This window comes from Argentina anserina, chromosome 2 (genome assembly GCF_933775445.1).
Source record: "Argentina anserina chromosome 2, drPotAnse1.1, whole genome shotgun sequence".
NCBI lineage: Eukaryota > Viridiplantae > Streptophyta > Magnoliopsida > Rosales > Rosaceae > Argentina > Argentina anserina.
In genome coordinates this window covers 5,892,452-5,916,229 of record NC_065873.1, presented here as the reverse complement: position 1 = coordinate 5,916,229, position 23,778 = coordinate 5,892,452, and the positions used below count along the sequence as shown (strand labels likewise).

The following is a 23,778-nucleotide window of genomic DNA, read 5'->3' as shown; positions in this document are numbered from 1 at the left end:
TTCCGACTACTAAGAGCTTCGATCACAGTAATATTAGCTTGTGATTTGTGAAAAACATCCTTAGAGATGGATCATATGGAAGTTGCTCCTAACCATAGTGCGGTATGAAGCTTACTCAAACACCATATTTTGTTGTTAAAAAATGGGTTTTCACTACCAACTACTACAATATTGTCAAGTGACTTAGGGATGGAAATGAGGCCTTATTTGAGGGGTATTAACTTAAGTTGGCCGTATGGTAAAATGATATTTTTATCTTGCTGTGTATTGATAATTGTTTATGTGTTGATGAGTTCTAAATTGCTAATGGTTGGCTCTCACGTTTTAATTATGTCCAACATGTTTTTTCTTTTATAATGTCAAACACGTTTAATTTACTGAGTTCATGTAGTTTAATGAAGTTGTAACAAGCAGAGACTTTATTAATCATGTATTTTATTTTTAAATATATTTTGTATGTTATTTGGAACCCTTGTGAAGAAAGGCTTTTTGCTGACTTCCTCCCTGAGTCAATTTGGGCGATTTGCAAATGAGACATTACCGGGGTCCACTAGGGCGAGTTCTAGAATGCACCGTTACCAATCAGAGCCCTTCTTTTGTCTTATTACGTGTCGACTAGAGATTGGTTGAGACTAAAATTTTGGCTCCATGTAGGCTGCCCCGTCCAAAGCTTGAATGGGCTATTGTTTGTCGACGCGGCTTGAGCGAGCCGACTGGGTGGGTAATATCTGGGATCGAGGACGGTAAGATGAGGGAGGGGTGAGAGAAGCTTTAGGGTTATTGGGATTTAATCGTTTAACAAATTAAAATGAAAACCTAGAGAAAATTTCAGATCTGGGACTGGAGAAGATGGGTTTAGTGGGAAACAGGGATTGTGGGACACATCTGAACCAGTGTCTCGTAGTCACGGATGACATCCTTGTTCTATTTCGCATCTCCACTATCGGGTTCGTCGTGAAAGGTCAGTAAATCGGCCATCAGTTAATCGATTTTGATGCTTCCCTACGTTTTACTGTTGTGTTCTTATATTGCTGGATCATGTAATTTTGTAAGTTTTAGCTTGAATCCATATCTGTTAGATACTTAGATGTATTGTTCTATATGGAATTTGGCTAGCCACCGACTATATAATCAATCAAATAGATTATCTTTGGTTTTATGGTTCTGATATCAAACTTCATGACCATAACTTGATATTTTGGTTTCCAAACTTATTAGTAGCAAACTTTTTCCCCAGATCGATATTGATTTTTATGTCCAGTTGCTCTTAGTTCACTAGTTCAATCAGTTGTCAATCCTTCGATTGCAACAGACTTACCCTTTGAGTGCAGCAGACTTACCTTCCTTTCTTTTTATACTGCAAATTACCCTTGCTACTGCCAGCTTTGTTAATTAAAGTCTAATACTATTTTGAATGTCTAACTATATTTAGTCTCCTTATTACTCATTCTTGTTGTGTTGTTTCACGTAAAATAATATAACTACTGTCACGACTTTTTGTTGACAAAAATAATTCAGATGTTTCCTCATTATTGCTCCAGTAATTACTTTCTTTTATTGTGTCCTCATTTAAGTAGCTACAATTACCCTTGTTTTGCTAAAGATTGAGTTTCTGGGAATTTAAAGGAGACTACCTTGACCTATATGTATATACCTGATCTCCAAAATTTTAGTTACTGTAATGATACACCTATATTACACCAAGTTCTGAGTTACCATATAATGAACTCCATATTTTTTTCTCAATTGTTATGTTCTGGAGATAATTTCTCTTAGGTTTGTAAAATTATTTCTCTTAGGTGCATAAATAAGTGAATTGAAAACCCTTTTAGTATCTGATTCGTATTTCAAATTGTGATTGTTGAACAGAGAGTCCGAGTCTATCATATTGTTGACTGATTTCTATTAGCAATTTGGCATTCTAACTTCTTAATTTGGGTTCCTAGTATGACCTTTCAGGTTTGTGACTTTTGTCTATAAATTATTTAGACAATTAATCCTCAAAGTTGCGCTAAATAGCAGCCTCCATCATGGAGAGCATCTCTAGGTAGATTGTCCAATTATCCTTCTTTTTCTTTTTCTGCTTTTAGTTTGCAGAATTTTGACTGATTTTGTTGGTTCAATTTTTGGATATCATTATTGTGGTTTGAAGCTTCCCTTCCATCTGATAAGTCAAGGATTTGAAAACATCATCCACCATTCCATTTGATCCAACTTTAATGAAATTCTGCTTATTTCTCTAAGCTTTTGTTCATTTTTGTTTTCTACTCCCTCAGCCTGTGGTCTTTAATTTACACCTTGTTCATTAGATTAATGAAACATAAAAATGCACCAAGCTAATTCAGATCTATCTCTATACAAGCTCTACTGAGAGAAAAAAAAATTTAAAAGTTAGATGATCTAGTATCTTTTGATTTATCAGTATATTCAGAAATATCTCTACAAGCTCTACTTGTTTCCCCTTACCTTTAAACATAAGATGCTTTGGGCTAGCTATAGGAGAATATATTGGTCATTGGCTGTGAAAAGGCTGGATATTTGCAATAGAAAGCTGTGGTAGTAAGTATTTCAATAATGAATTGTAATCAAAGCAAGATGGGCTATCCCATCACCTGTATCATTTACCAAATAGTGGCTATAGAATGATACATTTACACCCTAAATAGTTTGATGAAATGGTTATCGGTCAGCTTTTAACCATGAGAATGAGAAAATAATATAGTGAACATATGGTTGACAATTGCCTACGACTTGGTACTTAATTAAGGTTTTTGGTCGATTAATGAGATCTGTCCCCTATGAAACATAGTATTCAGCTTACAGTTAATTTTGTCTGGAGATAAAAAGATCAGTTCTACATTTATTTTGTGGTCCATGTGAATAATTTGCCTTATAATACTGGTGTGTTATGAAGTATCGGAAAATAAGTTCTTATTGCCTCACTTACCTTATTGCATATATTAAAGAATTATTGGCATTTCAATTCGCATCTTGACACATCTCTTCTTCATCTTATTTTACTTTTATATCTATGCAGGTTCACCGTCAAATTTTTCTAGAAAAGTTTGTGTAATGTGAAGTATATGGTGGTGTAGTTAGAGATAGTGGTGGTATTTAGTGGGATCGCAGAATCTACAAATTTTTACTACTGGTATATTTTACTCATCGTAGTTCTCGAATTGCTAGTTTTTAGAGCAGTTTTTTCAACAATGTGCAACTGAATTATAGTGTGGATTTTCTGTTATTGACATTGAGGATTGTGGGAGATGTGAGAGTTCTCCACTGTGTCAATGTTATGTAACTAATTTTTTTTTTGCACTTTCCACATAACAACCTCAATCTGAATCCTCACCTCCCCTATAAGTATTCAACAGTAGCAAAGGTATTCAAAGAACACATTTAACCTGAACCTTTATTGCATGAAGAATGCATATAATGAAAAGAATTCTTTTTTACACATCATGATGCAGTTATTGTCTTGTATCCTTTAATCTTTGGAAAGGCTCTTCATGTGGGTTCACCCTTAAAACTAAGAGTGCATATACAATAGACTTTAAAGAAACACTTTTTTTTAATATAGCAAATTGTAGTGAGACTCAGACTACACACGAAGGCATTAGCAGAGGATGAAGATGATGGTGAAGGTAGAGGTGAAGGTGACATCTCACAAGCCAATGAAGCTGGTCCCTCGAACACAATTCCATATCAGCAATGATTTCACCTGTTTCCATTTTCCTCCAGGATACCTTAGTTCCTCAGGAATGCAAAATATCTTAGCCGGTGTGCACTTCAATGGAATGCAAAATCTCGCAAGTGGTTAACCGTAGGTGGTTTAGATTACTCTGGTATTGTTGTCGTCTTGCCCGATATATGGCATGGTATCCCAACAATGTCCAACTGATTTCTACAAGGTGTCATTAATAATTATCATGTACAGAATAGGATCGAATCCCTCAACTAAATATACGGGTAGCGATCCAATGTATTTATTCTTTTACTTAATGGTCTTATTGACAATGTCCAATTGATTTCTGCAAATTGTCGGTTCATGCCGAGTATGAGAACTACTTGCATGTTTATGTATTTAGAGAAGTGCTAGACAATTATTTCAGTGTTTGCAATAGCCAATGGAAGAGTGGAATATGACGCTCTTAAATCTCATTTTGAAATGATGTTCGAAATTGGGCAAAAAAAAGACACTAGGAGATGAGTCAGTTGTATAAGTGACTGCCATATCTATGCAATTCTCTCTCATTTTGAAAGGTCACGTAATTGTTGTATAAGTGGTTGACGTCTCTGTTCAATCAAGACGACATAGTTCAGACATAAAATTGCACCAAAAGCTAGCTATCAAATAAAATTTGCATTGCACATATCAATTAATTTCCATTATGTATTTCCACATACTTAAACACATCCAATAGTACTTCCGCTTCCATAATGATAAAAACAAGTAAAAAACCAAAAAAGAACCTAATTAAAATTTGATTACATCCTTGGCTAAAACGAAAACTTGCAATCTACTTAAACTAACTAGAGAGTATAACCACGATACTGCATATATGCATAAAATTCAACATGATCAAAAACAATTCCAAACTAAGTGCTATTCATGCCTACCATTCTACGTACATCACCAAAGTTGATGTTTATGGCATCCTAGAAACAAATTGTGCCCATTCAGCTGGGACTACATCAATATCCTCCGTTTTGTATTCCAAAGTTAGTTCCTTCTCTTTCCCACTACAACAATATCAAAATGAGGCAACTTATTTTCTTTTTCGGCTTTAAGTAGCAAAACAATCCATATTTTATCAGACGTACCTTGGTAGCAAACCCAAGTCCTTGTCCTCCACGATGTCTTTCATGAAACACATGCATGATGTAATATCCACAAGTATGGATATCCTTTTGCTGTGGACTAGCCTGAAAATTAAAAATTCAGTCACCATGACCTAGTCTAAAAATTACAAAGTACATAAAACCTTGATGGATTAAACCAAGTGTTATAACTTACAAGAAGATGCTCCCATTTACAAAGTACATAAAACCTTAATGGATTAAACCAAGTGTTATAACTTACAAGAAGATCCTCCCATTTATTTTGTCTCGATTAAGATTGAGTTTCATTTCTATAAAACAGATACGAAGACAAATAAAGTAAAAAGAAGCTAGTAGAATAAGAAATGCCAACTTATTTGAATATATGATTTAATCCCAGGCCACTTCTCAATAATCATAAATTTGTCGACATTATATGATCGCATGTAGAAGCTAATAAAATCTAGTCTCAGACAATGGATTTATATGCTCTAATGGCTCCATATGCTCTAGTCACGTGCGGTGCGGTGATGCCTCACGAAACCCCTAAAGCAAAAACCGCGGTCAAATATGAATATTAACATGATATTACCTTTGACCGATGCATCAGACAGTCCAACGACAACCAAGTCCTACAAAATTTCACCTGGGGTCCTTAATATATATGATGGATGCATCAGATGGTGCCGATCGACCGTATCCGGCCGTTGGGATAGCAATGTGTGACCTATTGTTTACTAACATATATAGCTTGCTTGCTAGGAAATTGGGGGATCATGAAATACTTTTTAATTACGGGACAACGGTTAATGATCGGGGCTAGCCGATATCTTCCTCTCTATTACGTGGGCGATGTGTAAAAATATGGTCCCAATCGGGAGTCGCTCGGCCATCGGACTCTTCGGTCAACGCTAAACCACCCTAAACTCCCATAAGGGGGCAGCGTGCCTAGAAAAGAGCCGAGGGCCGCAGACATCACACTTGAAATGGCCTATTTTTTCATGTACAATGTGTGGTGATGCCTTGCGGAAGCTACGGTCAAATGCCGTCAAATATGGATTTTAACATGATATTATCCTTGACCGATGTATCGGACGGTCCAACGACATCCAAATCCTACGAAATTTCACCTGTGGTCCTTAATATATACGTCAAACGCATCAGACGGTGCCGATTGACCGCATTCGACCAGTGGGATAGCGATGTGACAAGGTGTGACCTAATGTTTACTGACATATAGTTTGCTTACCAGGAAATTGGGGGATCTTGAAATAACTTTCAATTACGGGATGGAGGTCAATGATCGGGACCAGCGGATGTCTTCCTTCCTATGACGTGGCGACGTGTAAAAATTTAGTTCCAATCAGGAGTCGTTTGGCCGTCGGACTCTTCAGTCAACGCTAAACCACCTTAAATGCCCATAAGGGGGGCGACGTGCCCGGAAGGGGGCGAAGTGCCGCAGATGACACACTTGAAATGACCTATTTTTTTTCGTACAACGTGCGGCGATGCCTCGCGGAACACCTAAAGCGGAAGCCGTGGTCAAATGGGGTTAAATATGGATTTTAACATGATATTACCATTGACCGATGCATCAGACGATCCAACAACATCTAAATCCTATGAAATTTCACATGGGGTCCTTAGTATATACGTCAGACGCATCAGACGGTGCCGATCGACAGTATCCAGGCCGTTGGGATAGCGATGTGACAAGGTGTGAGCTAATGTTTACTAATCTATATAGCTTGCTTACTAGGAAACTAGGGGATCTTGAAATACTTTTCAATTACGAACTTATTCAAATACATATCAGTCTTTACCAAATCTAGTCACACTCCTTGGCTTTTAATCGATTTGTTTGATTTGTATATAGTACAAAGTAATTCAAAGGAGGGCAGCATAATGTTTTTTACCAATGTAGCTTCATTATCCAGACTTCGTCCCTATACCCTATATTTGTAGAGGGGTTTAAAGTTTACTTCTTCAGTCCCCTGCATAGTGCTAAGCAACATATTTAAAATATTTGGCTTGAAATTTGCATAAACCCACAGTTGCACAACTAAAATACAAGTAGCATGAAAACTAATATACAACTAGCATGAAAAATACATGTAGCATCAAAGTTCTTCCATAGACGGCTAATAAACATACAATTAAATTAACATTTACCAGCTTACTAAATACATACGAGGACAAATATTCCAACAAACCTAATGCCCTTACCCAAATATAAACCCTAATATTGCCACATGCTATTGTACAAAAACCAGCTCCAGCCTATATGATGACAAACATCATCTCTCTCTTTACTGTCTGGAGCCAAAAAACAATTCCCATGCTGAGTCTCTAATCCGACCGCAATAATATAAGTACTACAACACAACCCTAAACCATAGACTAAGTCATCAAATATGAATTATGAAATGTCGTTTGTTAACAATGAACAACATCCAAAACATATGCTGAGCCGGGTAACTCGAGCGGCTGGGTATAACTCCAAGCTCCCACACATCACCGTTACTACACTGAATTTTCACATATCCTCTAAAATTCTTCCCAACCAATTCTTTTCCAGGGTTGATGAGGAAATTCTGCAAAAAGTAGCACGAGGAAGGACATATAAGTCTTAACAACCACAATACAAAATTAATTTACAAATATTTACATGTATATGACAAAATGTATATATAAGATATAACTGATATAAGCACAACATTATGTATAGCAGCGTTTGTATTATATTAATGTTTACGTAGAGGAATGGTCATTATGAAACATTGATATTTTGGAATTTGAAAAGTTAATACTATGCGATCAACTCTACTATGTTACTGGTGACTATAAGAGGCAGACACCACAGAAGAAACCAAAAGGAGCAGCAATCTCTCGAGGAAGCTCGAGAAGTGCCACAGAAAGATCCAACTTTGATTCCCACATTCTTTTCTGCTTCATCTTTTTTAGATTATTCTGTACATGAGTGACTAAAGTGAGTACTTCACCTTTATAAATACTCATAATTTCATTGAATAACAGTAATCTCGATCCAAACAACAGATTTTTACATATTAGTATATCTCACACAACGCAGTTCTCCCAAACTTGAAATTCTTTTTAATAAAACATACAGACAAGTGAATTCGACAATTCAATGGCAACAAACAACTTTACTTGTCAACCGATACAGTGATCAAATGGAGAAAACAGATGCCGCAATCACAGGACTTAGAAGTTTTGCAAGCTAACTCACCTCTAACCCTTTGCTGCAAGGAGAATCCCTTAACTTTTCTCCCTCTCCTCCAAACCTATAGAGCTCTCTCTATCCCCTGAAGCTACTCAGCAAAAACAAAACTTCCCACTATCAGGACTCTCCCTTTTCAAAAGAAAGACTAACCCAACTAAACAAAATGACTGAATTATTTTAAAAGAAAAATAATAGTATAACAAATTGTTTATCAACAGAAGACATAAATAAATAGAAGAAAATAAAAATAAATTGAAACACGAATTGTTACAAAAATTGTATTAAGACCTCCCCAACATTTGTGTAGTTGCATTATAATTTAGAAGCCATGCTACTGATCATCCAAGTGGGTAGGATGTAACTTAGGCCTCTTTCAAAAACATTGGCTTCAATGCAGCCTAGTAAATTTGATGCAATCAATATATAATATGGAATTACAAGTTGGTAAAAATAAAAAATCACAGAAAATAATTGAGTAGCCTACATGCCATAACATATAGAAAAACATACTTCCATTTAAATTAGGTAGCTACTACACAATGCATAGCTATTTTATCATTCTCTTGCCTGAACTCACTTGCACCTATTACTACAACTTCTACAGCTTTACACTTGCCCCTGCTACTGAAAATACCCCAAGCGCCCAATGTGTTGCAAATGAGTCCTTTTCAATAACACTTATATAGGTAAAGACTAAAGCAGAATAAGCTAAAACAAGCAAAGGAGTGTAAGATTCTATATATGATCCCAAAAGAAGCATCATACTAGCTGTGTTGAAAATTTGAAGCTAGTTGGCCTACAACTTAAGCCAAGTTGAAGTTACTTCCCAAAAGGATTAAATTTCTGCATAATTTCAAAGTATCAGTGACAAAATACAAAATATGCACTCTGTCAATTGTGAGCATACAAGTTCTTTGTGATGTATAGGCGTTTTATTGGAATCTATGCAATTTCGCTCATGAATTAACGAAAACAACATTGATTAATAGTTATGAAATTTTGACTAGTGCGGCAAACTAAATCAGCAAGTCCCTTAGGGAAGAACATAATTTCTCCACCCAACTAGAAAGTGAAATACAAATGAATAAACTTATATTGCAAAGGAGAACTATAAAGAAAATGTTTTACGATAAAAGCTTCTGACAATGTCTATGTATCTTCATCAAATGAATCTTCCAATCAAGTTCATATCAACAGTTATTTTCCCAACAATAAGACAAACAATTTCATCCACATCTCATAAACCAAATTATGAAACAAATGCATTATGTGTTCAATTTCAATTGTTCATTTATCTTTAGGCACATGAAACCCAGGTGCTAGAGAAATCAAAATAGTTTCAGGTTCAACTCTAGACCTCCTGCCCAACCCTATAATCTAACCCTAAAATCTACTGTGATTAAAATCAAGTGCTGTATGGAAGCAACTTTAAGCCCTGATGGTGTGATAATGAATAAAAAGGAAAAGAGTACATACGAAACCTCGCATCTTCAAGGCCAAAATCAGAAGCCACAGGGACAACAACATTGTCAATCATCAATACAAAGGTCATAGCACATAGCAATCTGATACACCAAAATCTTTGTATTACATGAATGCATTTACTGTAACACATCTAAGATCTAACATCATATAATGTACAGAGGATAATGATCTTCAATGTAAACGAATTCATATTTGCCTACACAAAACAATCAAAGCAATTGGTTTACTGACCTTTTACATAGGGACCCGATCGGCAGCTTGATCACAGTGGAGCCGAGAAAAAATTGAAGAAACATATTCCGCGACACTGGCGGCTTGCAGGGTTCCGGTAACAGGGACGGTGGCGCCACCTCCTCACTCTAAACCATTTACCCCAATTCCACATCTGAAACTATCTCTAGGTCTAGCTTTTCATTTAATCTTGAAACGATTTAATCCATAGCCGAATCTTCTCCCTCACCCTCGTCTTACTATCCTCGCTCCCAGTTATTACTCTGCTCCAGTCGGCTCGCACAAGCCGCGCCGACAAACAATAGCCATTCTAAGGTTTGAGGACGAGGCAGCCCACGTGGAGAGAAATTTTTACTCCCAGCCAATGAATGTGTGCCACATAATACAACAAAAAAGGCTCCTTCTGGTAACGGTGCATTCCAGCCGTACCCAGCTCCTAGTCCATCCAATTCACAACTGGGTCTTTTTTCATCATCGGCCTAACTGCTGCCCCAGACACTTCGGGGTTCAGAGGGTGATAGTTGATCATTTTCCCCCTTACTTTACAACACCAATGTGAAGAGAGTTCTTGGTCTCAATATGATCAGGCATTTGAAAGAACTTAAGTTGTGGAAGGATTTAGTCTGATATAAGAATGAGATTTAGACAATAGGGTCAGGGATAGATTAGTTGAGACCTATGAAGCACGAACATGTGCTATGGACACCGTATTACGTGTCCGATATGAACACGCTCAGACACGCGGATACACATCAATTCATAATAAAAGTGAAAGTGCTTATGGTGAGATTCGAACCTTGATCATCCAACACAATCAACAACTACTCAACCATTCCAACATATTCAGTTTTTATTATATTTATGCACACTTTAATATATATAAGGAGAGAAACTCGTGATAAAAATAAGAATACTTGTGGTGGGATTCGAACCTTGGTTATCCAAAGTACTTATCAAGTCCTTAGCCATTCTAACAAGTTATGTTTTCATCATTTTAATGCACACTTTGACATATATATACATCTAAAATTCTAAATAGTTTCAAATTTATGAATTAAAATTTTAAATAAATAAATAAATATATATATATATTAAAAATAATATTTAATTAACGTGTCCACCATGTGTCCGTGTCCAAAAAAATTTATATATGTCGTGCCTACGTATAGAATCGTGTCCAATACGGACACTCGTGTCTGTGTCCGTGCTACTTAGGTTGAGACACGGTTAGTGCATTTAGATGTTGAAGGATCAAACTTAGGTAGATACCAACATGATTTTAGGGAAGAAAATTTGTCGCACACTCCTGGTATGCCTACCTCATGCCCACTTCCTAATAAGATGTCACATGTTTTTTTTTCCTACAATCTAACCAGGGTTAACTATTTTATATGTTTATTTTGCATTTCTCTTTTTTATTTGTTGTATTTCTAATTAATCAATTAAGTCAATCTAAACAAATTTTAACCCACAAATTTCTCGTGTTCTTCATTCTTCAGAGTTTCTGGGGTTTTGCATAACACACTCAATACAAACAGTTAAGTCCCTCTCAGTAATTAATCACCTTCAATTCAATCTACCCACTAATTCATTCTTTCTCATTTATTCGATATCAATTATTCCTTATTCAATGTCTCTACTTGATTCATAATTCTCATACCCTAATCACTATTCTCTACCAAACCCTTACCTGGCGACCATGATTGAATATGGGGAAGAAGCAATTATGGAGTTCAAAACTTCAGGGTGTATTCGAACACAAGCAAGATTAGTGTATCGGCAGCAATGATGACTGATGGTTAATTTAACTATTCAAGTTTGAAGGCTTCGATCTAAATTAAATTTAAAAAATTGAGGACTTCGATCTAGATATATATCGAGGGAATGGGTGGGATTGTTTTGCTGTTATTGATGAATAAAGGCTCGATGAATTGGATTTGATGCGATAGACTAAAAAAAACAAATTGTGAAGTAAACGAAGTTCAATTTTTTTCTAAAATAAATAAATAATAGGCTGAATAGTTATTGTCACATTTAGAAGGAAATAAATTAATTGATTCAATTCATTAGAATGAGAAGAAATACAAAATTGCAAAAGTAACATATGAATAGTTAACTCTAGTTAGATTGTAGAAAAGAAAGAGACATGTGACATCTTGTTAGGAAGTGGGCATAAAGTAAGCATATCAGGGGTGAGCGACAACTTTACTTCTTGATCTTAGGATAGTGGAATGAGTGAAAAGTAAGTACGTAAAGAGATATATTTGGTTTGAGATAGGTGGTAGGCGTATGTTATTTGTTGTAGAAAACGTTATTTCTTTGATAAAGTTGACATTTCGAGGGGGAGCGGTGAAAATCGAAGAGAGCGTGATTATACTCTGGGTCTCGTTCAATTTGATAAAAACGGGAAGACGATTTTGGAGGTGGAGGGGTCGGGTCCCGAACCTAAGGATTCACTTAAGTCTAAAAGTATTAGTCTACATTGCTTGAGACATAAGTTTCATTCTATGGAACCAAATGAAGATTTAGATAATTATGTGAATGCATATGTTATTTATGTTGTGGGAGTAGTTATCTTGGTTGATAGTGGAGATTATGTGTGCTTAGGCTATTAAGGACACATGCATGGGGAGCCACTTTGCTTTCCCACTTTCATCTTTGTTTACAAAAGCCTGAGTAGATGCATAATGGGGATGCATTCTAGTGTTGATGGTAAATTTATTTGAGCATTTCCCTCGTCTTAGAGATGAGTTCTTCATAAGCAGGGAGGGGCATCTGAGATTTTTGCAAGACACTACCCAGAGACGGATCCACTCAGTGGGCTATCTGGGTCTAAGCCCAAATGAAAATTGAGTTTATAAAAATGCCCATATGTGTCGTAGAAAAGTCTTTGTTGGTTGAGCATTAGCATAGTCTACATGAGGACCTGCGTTTGAATCTTGCCAGTCTCTTTTTTCACCTCCTCTGCTTTTTTTTTTCTTTCTGAAATTTATATGTTTTCTTACCATATTTTTATTTCTTCTTATTTTCTTTCCTTTTTTTTTTTCTCCACCCTAAGAGAATTGGTTTTAATGAGGATATTATGAAGCCTTTAATTGTAAGTTAGAAGGGAATGGTAAGTATATCATTTGATTGCAAAAAAAAAAAAAACAACAAAAAGTATTACATTTGTAACTCTTATTAGCCTAGACGAAAATCCAATTCAAGATCCGTCACTGACTCTACCTCTACCTTATGTTACGCCTTATGTGTTTTAGAACAGGGTAACCGACCAGTTGTTGATTTTGAGTATTTGACTAACGAGAACAACAATGTACATTTTTACCTTTAACATTAACTAGTTTTTTCATATTAATCAAGTATTTTTTATTAATTATATTTTGTATGTTATTTTTAACCCTTATGAAGAACGGCTTCCTGCTGACCTACCCCCCAAGTCAATTAGGGGGATTTGCATATGAGACTTTGTCGAGGTCCACTAGTCTATGTAATTTACAACCGGGTCTTTTTTCATAGACTTTACCTTAAGATTGCTGCCCCAAACACTGGGGGTTCAGAGGCGGTGATGACCATAAACAAAAACATGTTTCATATCTTGAAACAGCTGATGAAACACTTGATTCCTTATCAATTGATGACACCTTTCTTCACCACAACTCCTTGTTGATTTCTCACTCATTGTCCAGCGTAGTGACCATAGTCTTGACACCTATAGCACCTTGTACAAACCCCTCCTTGATTACCAGATTGTACTCCTTTTCCTTTATTTGATTTCACCAAAGAATTGGATACTAGAGCCAGTGAAAAATGAAGATGGTTTTGTTTCGGATGAGCTGGGAAAAAAATCAGGATTTTGCTGGTCCAACCGCTTATGCACAGTGCTTGTGGGGGTCTTTAAGTAACTCGCCAACTCCTGCACAATTTGATAGGTACAGTCTAATCATTAGACTCTAATGAGTATGATATCAAAAATATGTAAGTCTATCTATGAATTTGATTGAATTGAGAGTATGAGGTCTGGATTGATTTAGTGGATTTACTGTCTTAATCGTCTTGGTGAGGGATAATGTGTTTTTTTTTCGTTTTTGAAAAAGAGGAACCATGACTACCTCGACAAATGAAGAAAATGGTCTCAAGGGTGCAGAGCAGTTCTGTAAAGTGGCCAGTTAGAAAGTGGACAGTAGAGTCGCTCAAACATTAAAGGACACTTACTATGTCACATAAAAAAAAATAACCATCATGACAACAAGTTGCTTTATGCTCATTCTAAATGTTATGATATGAAAAGCTTCTATTTTATATTCAATGGTTTAAAGGTGATTGATGAATGCTCGATTACTCGACGTCAATATTTAATTCTGAACACATCATTAGTAGTATAAAGCAAGAGGGTATCGTTCACAAACCGGAGATCCAGCCAGGGCTTAGGATCACAACACTTAACACAAATTCATAAAGATATAAATGGTTTGATATAGATTTCGGATTGAGACATAAAAACAGTAAATAAAACCTAAACTAATATATACATGTGATCAACCAACCAACACATAAACAATCACTAAAACAATTCACATAAGAGAATCGAAACAAGCTTCATGACTTCCTTTTGAATCATGCCGAGACTATATAATGAACAACCAAGGATGGATCATGCAATTAGGGTTCTAAGCAGTAACCTAAACACATAGACACTTAACACATTCGATTACTCCCAAGCAGCCATAATCAAAATCTAACATGTTCATCTTTATCATGTAATTCCAAAGCCATGCACATTGAATTCATCAAGTATGTCACCTACTTAACCAACAAACATGCAATTCGAAAATCACATAGAAAAAATAAACATGTTCTTAGCATAAGTCTTTAATCCAACAACCTAAATATCATGCTACAAGCATAGTCATAACACTTAGAAATCGAAATTAATCATACATGAAACTCGGCAGAAACCAAAACAGAAACTTCATAAAACTAAAACATAATTTCGAATCCTTTATATAAATTGAATCAAGTAGCTATTTCATAGACAAAATTGAAACAAGATTACTCTACACAAATCGCAAGCTCATCCAAGAACAAGAATAAAACCAAAAACCGAATTCAAATAAAGAGTGAATCATGGTTACACTTTATAAATCAAGCAATCCACAAGTATATAGCCGTGACTTCTATGGATGAAACCTTCTTCACAAGCGTGTTTGAAGGCTATTGATTGGTGGGGAATGATGGAATCAGTTTTAGGATTTCTTGGAAGGGTGAGGGATTGAATTCGGCAGAGCTAGGCTTGTGTTTGTGTAAGGTTGATGATGATTTGAATGGGGAGGCCGAGCCTCTATATATAGGAGTCTAGGAAGCCCTCTTGCCGTCCCATAAGGAGATAGAAACCAATTGGGAAACTGAAATCCTCTTTGATATGAATTTTGATTCATGTACTCCATATCCAACTTGATGTAGGAAACTAAGTCCAATAAGGAGATCACTTAAGGGCTGCACGGCATCTCTCCTTGTCCAACTAGGAATAGCTAGGCCGGCCTCTTCTTCTCCTTCTTCAACTCGGATATGATTTCCTTGTCTCACTAAGAATGCATCACGACATCTCTACTCCTTGTCCAAATATGATTTGTCTTTCCTGAAAAGAATTCGACGATTAAGGAATAGGAAAGAATGAAAATAGGAAAGTAGAGTCCTAGTCGAGTAAGGAATCCTAGCTCAATAAGGATTTCTAACAGTTAGCACAATTTCATCATCAAATCATCTAAATTCGAAATAGCTCTACTTAGAACATACATATGACAAATATGAACCTAAAACAACTAAATAAGAAGTAACAAAGCATAAGAATAGGGCATATAAACATTAAGAACGTCACACTTTGTGCTCCTATCAGTGATGATTGGATTAGATGATATTTTGCGAGTCTATGGGCTAGAGTTGGCAAACGGGCCGGGTCGGGCCAATCTGGTCCATTTTAAACGGGTCAAAACTGTACTCGTGACCTGCTCGGACCGGCCTATTTATTTATCGTGCCAGGCTCGGGCCGGGCCATTTGCTTGAATATTAAGCTCGGCCCGGGCCACGGCCCAAGCCCATGTCGGGCGAACTCGGGCCCGTGCCGGGCCAAGAAGCGGGCCAGCCTGGCCCATTAGCATTATATGACACAATTAAAATAAAAAATATTATCTACTTTTAATATTTATTTTATATAACTATTTAGAGTAGTAAAATAAATAAAATACTACAACACATTTATAAATCTTATTTTTAAAACGTTACGTATCTCAAAATAATGACGTTTTATTTACTATTTTGATAATATTTGTGAAATATTATAGTTAAAATAATGAATATATTTTAATTTAAAAAGTATAATATTCAAGTTTAATAATTATAATTGTTTAAATATTGATATACATAATATAAAATTATGTGTTTAACAGGTTGGCCCATGAATTTATCGTGCTCGGGTCTTGCCGAGCCCATGGGCCAAAATATCTCGGCTCGGGCCGTGCCGAGCCCATGGGCCAAAATATCTCGGTCCGGCTCGGCCCTTTACAATAACGGACTCGGACCGGATCGAGCTGCTAACGGATTCGAACTGTGCCGGGCCGATTTTTAATGTGCTGGGTCTGGACCAGGCTCGGGCTTTTGAGCCCATTTTCCACCTCGACTATGGGCTTAAGGTAGAGGGAGATCTACTGACACCAAAGTCATCTTTCAAGGCAATACAAAAACGGTTGACGAGTTTGAGGTTAATAAGTACCAAATAAAACTAATGGGGAACATTTATGTGGATGAAGCGCACGTCCACAACCAGTCGGTGAATCTTGACTGGTTAAAAAAGAGATTTATGATCGTTAAAAAAATGTAGACTTTGATGCACACGTTAGAGCTTATGTCCTCTATATGATATAGACAATGCTTTTGCCCACTACTGAGCACAAAATGGTGTTCACTATATATTTGGATTGTTTAAGAGACATTAAGAAGATAAATGACATTGCTTGGGGAGTTCCTGTGCTTGCTAATATTCACAGGTGCTGATTTCCAAAAAAATATTCACTAGTGCTTAATGTTATATCGTAAAGGTGGAAGACATAATCAAATAGGGGGTTGTATGTTTTGTTGCAGATTTGGACAATTGAGAATCTCAGCCCCATTAGAGAAGAATTGTTTGGGCCCCTTGAAGTGGCTAGGCCTATTACTTTCCCTCTGTCCTTAGGGTGGTGCCATCGATCAGTAAAGCCCTCAGCGACAAAAACCGCGTAAAGAACTATGTATAGAAGTTGAAGTCACTTCAGGATGACGATGTAAGTTGAGCTTGACACATTTGTATAGTTTCCATTACACATGCTGGCGATTTTGATAGTAGTTTTTGTCACAGTTTCGATGGTTAGTAGGTATTGATTGTTTTTGCAGGTCGACTATAAACCTTACTCTAGATTTGAGACAGGTGAGGTAGTAGATCATTTACCTAATGCTTTTAAGAGCCAGCTGTGGATGAAAAGATATCGGGGGTTGTTGGTGCACTTCACCGTGGTTTGATTTATAATTATCCAAAAAAATGCCCGTTGAAACTTGGGCGTGCTAGTGTTGATGTGAGTAAGTGTTATTCTGTTACCATAAACAAAAATCAAAATTTCAAAACCCATTGTAAGCAAAGAAACCAGTGGAAGCGTATGGAAAATTTTCTTTTTCCTGAGACAGATTTCGTAGGAGCAAAACGGAGTAGTGCAGCAGTTGAGCCGCAGCTATCGCCCTCACCGAAGGCTGCAGTCAGAGAAGGTAATGATAATTACATAACCAAAAAAGAAGAAGCAAAAAACTAGTTATCTCTATCACCCTTGGCTCTCTCCTGGTTTTCTGTTTCTATTAACCTAAAACCCTTGCGGGGACATGGTCGATTATTGGGAATTCACTTCATGTCCAAAAGATTTGTTTAGGATTGCAAACTATAGGCAAGCTCGGGAAGTTTCTAGCGCCTTTGAAGTTGAGAGTGTATGCAAGGAAAAACTACAGGGGTGAGAACAGTTAAGTTGATAATAATGAGAAGGTTATGCCAAATGAAAACCTTGAATTGGGAGACTCTAGAATTTTAAATGAAGATTATCAGTTGGAATATTAGAGGGTTGGGATGTAAGAACAAAAGAAGGGTGACCAAAAATTTGTTGCTTGAGAGTGCGGCTGATATAGTAATCTTATAGGAATATAAAAAAGGTGAAATAGATCGAAAACTAATTCGAAGCAATTGGGGAGGGGGATATAGCGATTTGGTTAGGCCTCATCATTTAGCATCCGAAAAGCCTGGAAAGGCCCGTAAGCCCGATGAGCTTTTACCTGGCCCAGTCCGCGAGAAAGCCTGTTTTTGTGGGTAGAGTGCCGGGCTTAGATTAGAGGTGTGAAACCTACTCTGGCCCGTGGACCCGGCCCGTAAAAGCCCACTAAATAATAAAATATTATACATACATATTTTATTAGGTTTAGAATAAAACTCTCTCATTATGAAGCAACTATATGAAGGAAACTTCTCGGGATCGATCAACACCAGCCGATAAGATCGGTATATATATTTAGTGACCATGTAAAAATTTCATCCAATTCGGACCTCGTTTGATCGTCGGAATTTCCGATAAACCGAAAATAACACTAATATGTCATAAGGGAAGACCCATTACCAAAATGCAAATACCAAAAGTCGTTTGCATATCTGAAATAACCTAATTTTTCTCACCGATTGTGTGTGGTCGCACCAAGGAAACTCATTTGGCAAAGCCCCGATCAATGAGGATTTTAATATGTCAAAACGCCTCTTTTTTTGTTGACCTTAGGTACGGGCGGTCAAACAATGTCCAAAACGGATGAAATTTTTATGGGTTCCCTAAATATATACACTGATCATATCTACTAGTGTCGATCGACCATATTTTAAACTGGAGTAATCGATCGCCGAAGTGTCCACTAATGTATTATAACATTTATATTAGATTTATAATAAAACCATTACATTATGAAGCGACTATATGAAGGAAACTTCTCGGATCTATCGACACCAGACGATGTGATCGGTATATATAAATAGTGACTGTAAAAATTTCATCCAATTCGAATCTCGTTTAACCGTCTGAATTTCCGGTAAAACGAAAACACCACTAATATGTCTCAAGATAGGACCCATTACAAAGACGCGAACGCCGAAAGCCGTTTGTATATCTGAAAATCACATAATTTTTGTTACCTATCGTGCATGGGGCAAGATTGGACCCAAAACGATTTTTTTGTTGACCGTAGGTACGAACGGGCAAACCATGTCTAAAACAGAAGAAATTTTTACGGTGTATCTACATATATATACCGATCACATCTGCTGGTGTCGATCGACCATATTTCGAATTGAAGTTGGCGATCGCCTAAGTGTCCACTAATATATCATAACCTTTATATTAGGTTTAAAATAAAACTATTGCATTATGAAGCGACTATATGAAGAAAACTTCTTAGGATCCATCGACACCAGCCAATGTGATCGGTATATATATTTAGTGACCCTAAAAATTTCATCCAATTCAGACCTCGTTTGACCGTTGGAATATTCGGTAAATAGAAAACACTACTAATATGTCCTAAGGGATGACCTATTACAAATATGCGAATGCCGAAAGCCGTTTGCTATCTGAAATCACCTAATTTTTGTTACATATCGTGCGCAGTCTCACTAAAGAAATTCATTTGACAAAGCCCCGGTCAATGAGGTTTCAATGTGTCAAAATCTCTTTTTTAGTTGACCGTTGGTACAAATAGTCAAACCATGTCTAAAACTGACGAAATTTTTACGGGTTCCCTAAATATATATACCGATTACATCTACTGGTGTCGATCGACCATATTTCAAACTGGAGTTGTCAATCGCCGAAGTGTCAACTAATGTATCATAACTTTTATATTAGGTTTATAATAAAACTATCACATTTTAAAGCGACTATATGAAGGAAATTTCTCGGAATCGATCGACACCATCCGATGTGATCGGTATATATATATTTAGTGACAAAATGTGAATGCGGAAAGATGTTTACATATTTGAAATCACCTAATTTTTGTCACCGATCATGAGTAGTCGCAACGAGGAAACTCATTTGGCAAAGCCCCGGTCAATGGGCGTTTTATTATGGGAAAACGCCTATTTGTTTCTTGACCGTAGGTACAGACGATCAAACCATGTTCAAAACGGATGAAATTTTTACAACGACCCTAAATATATATATCGATCACATTTATTAGTGTCGATCAACAATATTTTGAAACTAGAATTTATTTGTGACTTTTTTGTTAGAATGTTTTCTAATAATTATTTTATTATTTCAAACTCTTAAATTATAGTATTTGTTTTCTAATACAAGCCCGTAAGACCCGGCCAACAAAAACCTGCAAGACCGCTTTAGGTGGGCGGACTTGGATTTTTATATTTGTAAACATATCCGTCCGGCCCGACTCGTCACTTATTTAAATGTACTATGGCCTGGGCCTTCCACACATGGATCGGGTCGGATCGGACTCGACCCGGCCCGTTGACGAGCCCTAAATTTGGTAGTAATGTCATCGTGGGGTAACAACTCTGGCCTGTTACGCCTCCCGCTATTCTTTGACTAACGAGAACACTAACGTACACTTTTACCTTTAACATTAACTAGTTTCTTTTCTTCATATTAATCAAGTATTTTAAATAATATATATTTAATATGTTATTTGGAGCCCTTATGAAAAAAACTTCATACTGACTTCCTCCTTGAGTCGATTAGGGGGGATCTGCAGATGAGACTTTACCAGGGTCCACTAGTCCATCCAATTCACAACCGGGTATTTTTTTCATATCAGCCTGACTACTGCCCTAGACACTTTGGGGTTCATAGGGTGATAGTTGATCATTGTCCCCACTTGCTTTACAACACCAACGTGAAGAGAGCTCTTAGTCTAAGTATGATCAGGTATTTGATAGGTGTCTATCACTTGGCAGTTGGCAAAACAACTCAAGAAATGACTTGAGCTGTGGAAGGAGTCGGTCTGATATAAGAATGGGAAGAAGAGTGCCATTACGTGCACAATTATTTTCTCGTGAATCCTTTTTTTTTTTGGGAGACTTCAGGAGAGATTTTGAGATGATTCTCACGTTCTAGAGTTTCACCTTCAAACCACGATCTTGAATGACTTATCCTCTCAATATAAGTATAAATAGCTATGATGGTCGGGATCGTCTGTTATACATCGCTGTATAGGATACATCAGCTACAGTACCCGACGCGCCAAACACGTGAAAGAAAATTGAGAACTCTCACCGAATGGTTATCGAATATATCCGGTTTCTCTACACGTGCGGGAAGTCTTCTCACTCTCCCTCTTTTTTTGTGTTTTGATTTTGCATTTGGTGAGTTGGAGTTTCATCGCTTTCAATTTCAGTATTTCTAACCCAACTCTAGGGGGCATTAAGCACATTAACGCGATTGTGAATGGAGAGGGGCTGCTGATCGACATTAATTTCATATCAGAGTTTGAGATTGCTTGGCCGACGAAGAGCTTCAAGGCTATCCTCCATCGATTTTATGGGTTTCAGTAAAATTTTGCTTCATCTGATTCTGGAAAATCGATTCTCAAGCAGCAGGTAAGCCATATCGCTTCTATCTTCTGGGTTTAATCGATTTCTATTTTCGTCATGATTGATTTGTGATTTTATTTAGCTAGGGTTTGAATTTCATTTCAAATTGGGTGTTGGGTTGTTAAGTGGGTCTTCAATTCTGATTGGTTTAGTCTCATCAAGTTGTTAGTTGTGTGTTCTAAATTTGGTATGGTTTGGCTTTTATCTGCAATCATGTCTGTTTGTTTTAATATATACGTATGGAGATGTTGGAGTAAAATTGTTATATTTCATTGCAGAATGAGGCATTCCAGAACGCTTCTTCATTGCATATTTTGTGTTTTCATAACATGTACACCCTGAATGTCAGGCCGTATATAAATGAATAGTTGCATATACAAAGGCAGTCCACTGCTGATGTTTGCATCATGCAACAAGATAATTTTGAGTGCTTATGGGTAGGAGATATCTTATTTTCTGTATTTATGATCAAAATTGTGGAGAGGGTGACTTCCATCGTTTTGAGTCTATTTGGTTAAAGCACTATGATTTAAAATGAGTTGGTAGCAAATATTTTTTTAACTCACTCGACCTAATTTGAATTATTTCGAGAATGCTAAGTTTATTATTTACTAAACATATCTTATATACCTTAGATATTGGAAAGGCATGTAAGAAAAGTCATGATCCTTGATGCTGGGTGGAAGCTCTCAACTTTAGTTTCAATATATCGATTGTGTAAATATTGTTTCCTAAGAAACTGTATTGGTGGAATTACTCTAGATGAATAAGTATATTGATATATGAATGATAAATTGTCTATGTGTAAGTTGTATTGTAAGCTAATTTGATTTTATGTGTTGCCACTTCAGCCACTAATGAGATTGTCGAGACTGCTGAGCAAGAGTCAGGATTCGTTACTGTTGATTATGTGGCCAATGTTCATTTAAAGTACTTATTACATAGTGAGATCACTTTAATATTTACTATAACACTATGTAATAATGAATAAATTTTAGTTTTGTGTCAAAAGTTTCTCTATTCCAATTTCATTTATGTTCCATCATGAAATTCAAATCGGGGTACCCTAATAAATATACAGATCACATCGGCCGGTGCCGATCAACCATATTCATTACTTAGGATGTCGATTATCGAAGTAGTCACTAATATAGTATAACATTTATACTACATCTCACTTACACTTGTAGCATTATAAAAGCGACTGTATGGAGGAAACGTTCCGTGCTCAATTGACACCACACGATGTGATTGTTATATATAATTATGCATATGGTAAAAAAAATTATCAAATTTCGGGTTTGTTTGACCGTCGGTTTGTCCGGTCAACTTAAAACGCTATTAATATGCTCTATGGATAGACCTATCACCGGGGGCCGATGACTGAATGGGGTTTACATGGTCACAACCACGTAATATTACCGGACGTGGGTGTGCGGCCGATCCCAAAAAGGAATTTCAGACGGCTCCGGTTAAAGGGTTTGCGTTTAGTAAAACCGCGTTTTTTTTGTTGACTCGAAAATTTTATAGTCAAACGATGTCTAAAATTGATGAAATTTTAACTTGGTTCCCTAATAAATATACATATCACATCGCCCGGTGTCGATTGACCATATTCATTACTTAGGATGTCGATCACCGAAATGACCACTAATATAGTATATCTTTTATACTACATTTCTCTTACACTTGTAGTATTATGAAGCAACTATATTGAGAAAACACCTCGTACTCAATCGATACCACACGATGTGATCGTTATATATAATTATGCATATGTTAAAAAATTTATCAAATTTTGGGCTTTTTTGACTATCGGTTTGTCCGGTCAACTTAAAACACTATTAATATACCCTATGGGTAGACCTATCACCAAGGGCTTATGACCGAATAGGGCTTACATTGTCACAACCACGTAATATTATCGAATGTGGGTGTGTGGTCGAATCCAAAAAAGAAATTTCGGACGGTTCCGATCAAAGGGTTTGCGTTTGGTAAAAACGTGCTTTTTTCTGTTGACTGAAATTTTTTATGGTCAAACGATATCCAAAATTGACGAAATTGTTACCGGGTACCCTAATAAATATACAGATCACATCGGACAGTGCCAATCGACCATATTCATTACTTAGGTTGTCCATTACCTAAGTGACCGGTAATATAGTATAACCGTTATACTATATTTCACTTACACTTGTAGCATTATGAAGCGACTATAGAGGAAACGCCTCGTACTCAATAGACACCACACGATGTGAACGTTACATATAATTATGCATATGTAATATAGTTTATTGCTTTACTAAGACGACATATATGTGTCGTCAGATTTATACTAAGATGACAT

At 36.6% G+C, this 23,778-nt stretch overlaps 1 protein-coding gene across 2 annotated transcripts in view; it reads right to left on the bottom strand.

Moving 5' to 3' along the window:
- Window positions 1-23,778, bottom strand: part of LOC126781944 (coatomer subunit gamma) — a 169,146-nt gene that overhangs the window by 35,952 nt on the left and 109,416 nt on the right. The window contains exon 1 of one of the 2 annotated variants that reach the window (XM_050507070.1): window positions 2,347-2,357. The exons of the other annotated variant lie outside the window; for it this stretch is intronic. The gene's annotated coding sequence lies outside the window, so the exon portion shown is untranslated. Of the gene's footprint in view, window positions 1-2,346; window positions 2,358-23,778 lie in introns of those variants that run through there. 2 annotated transcript variants of the gene reach the window in all.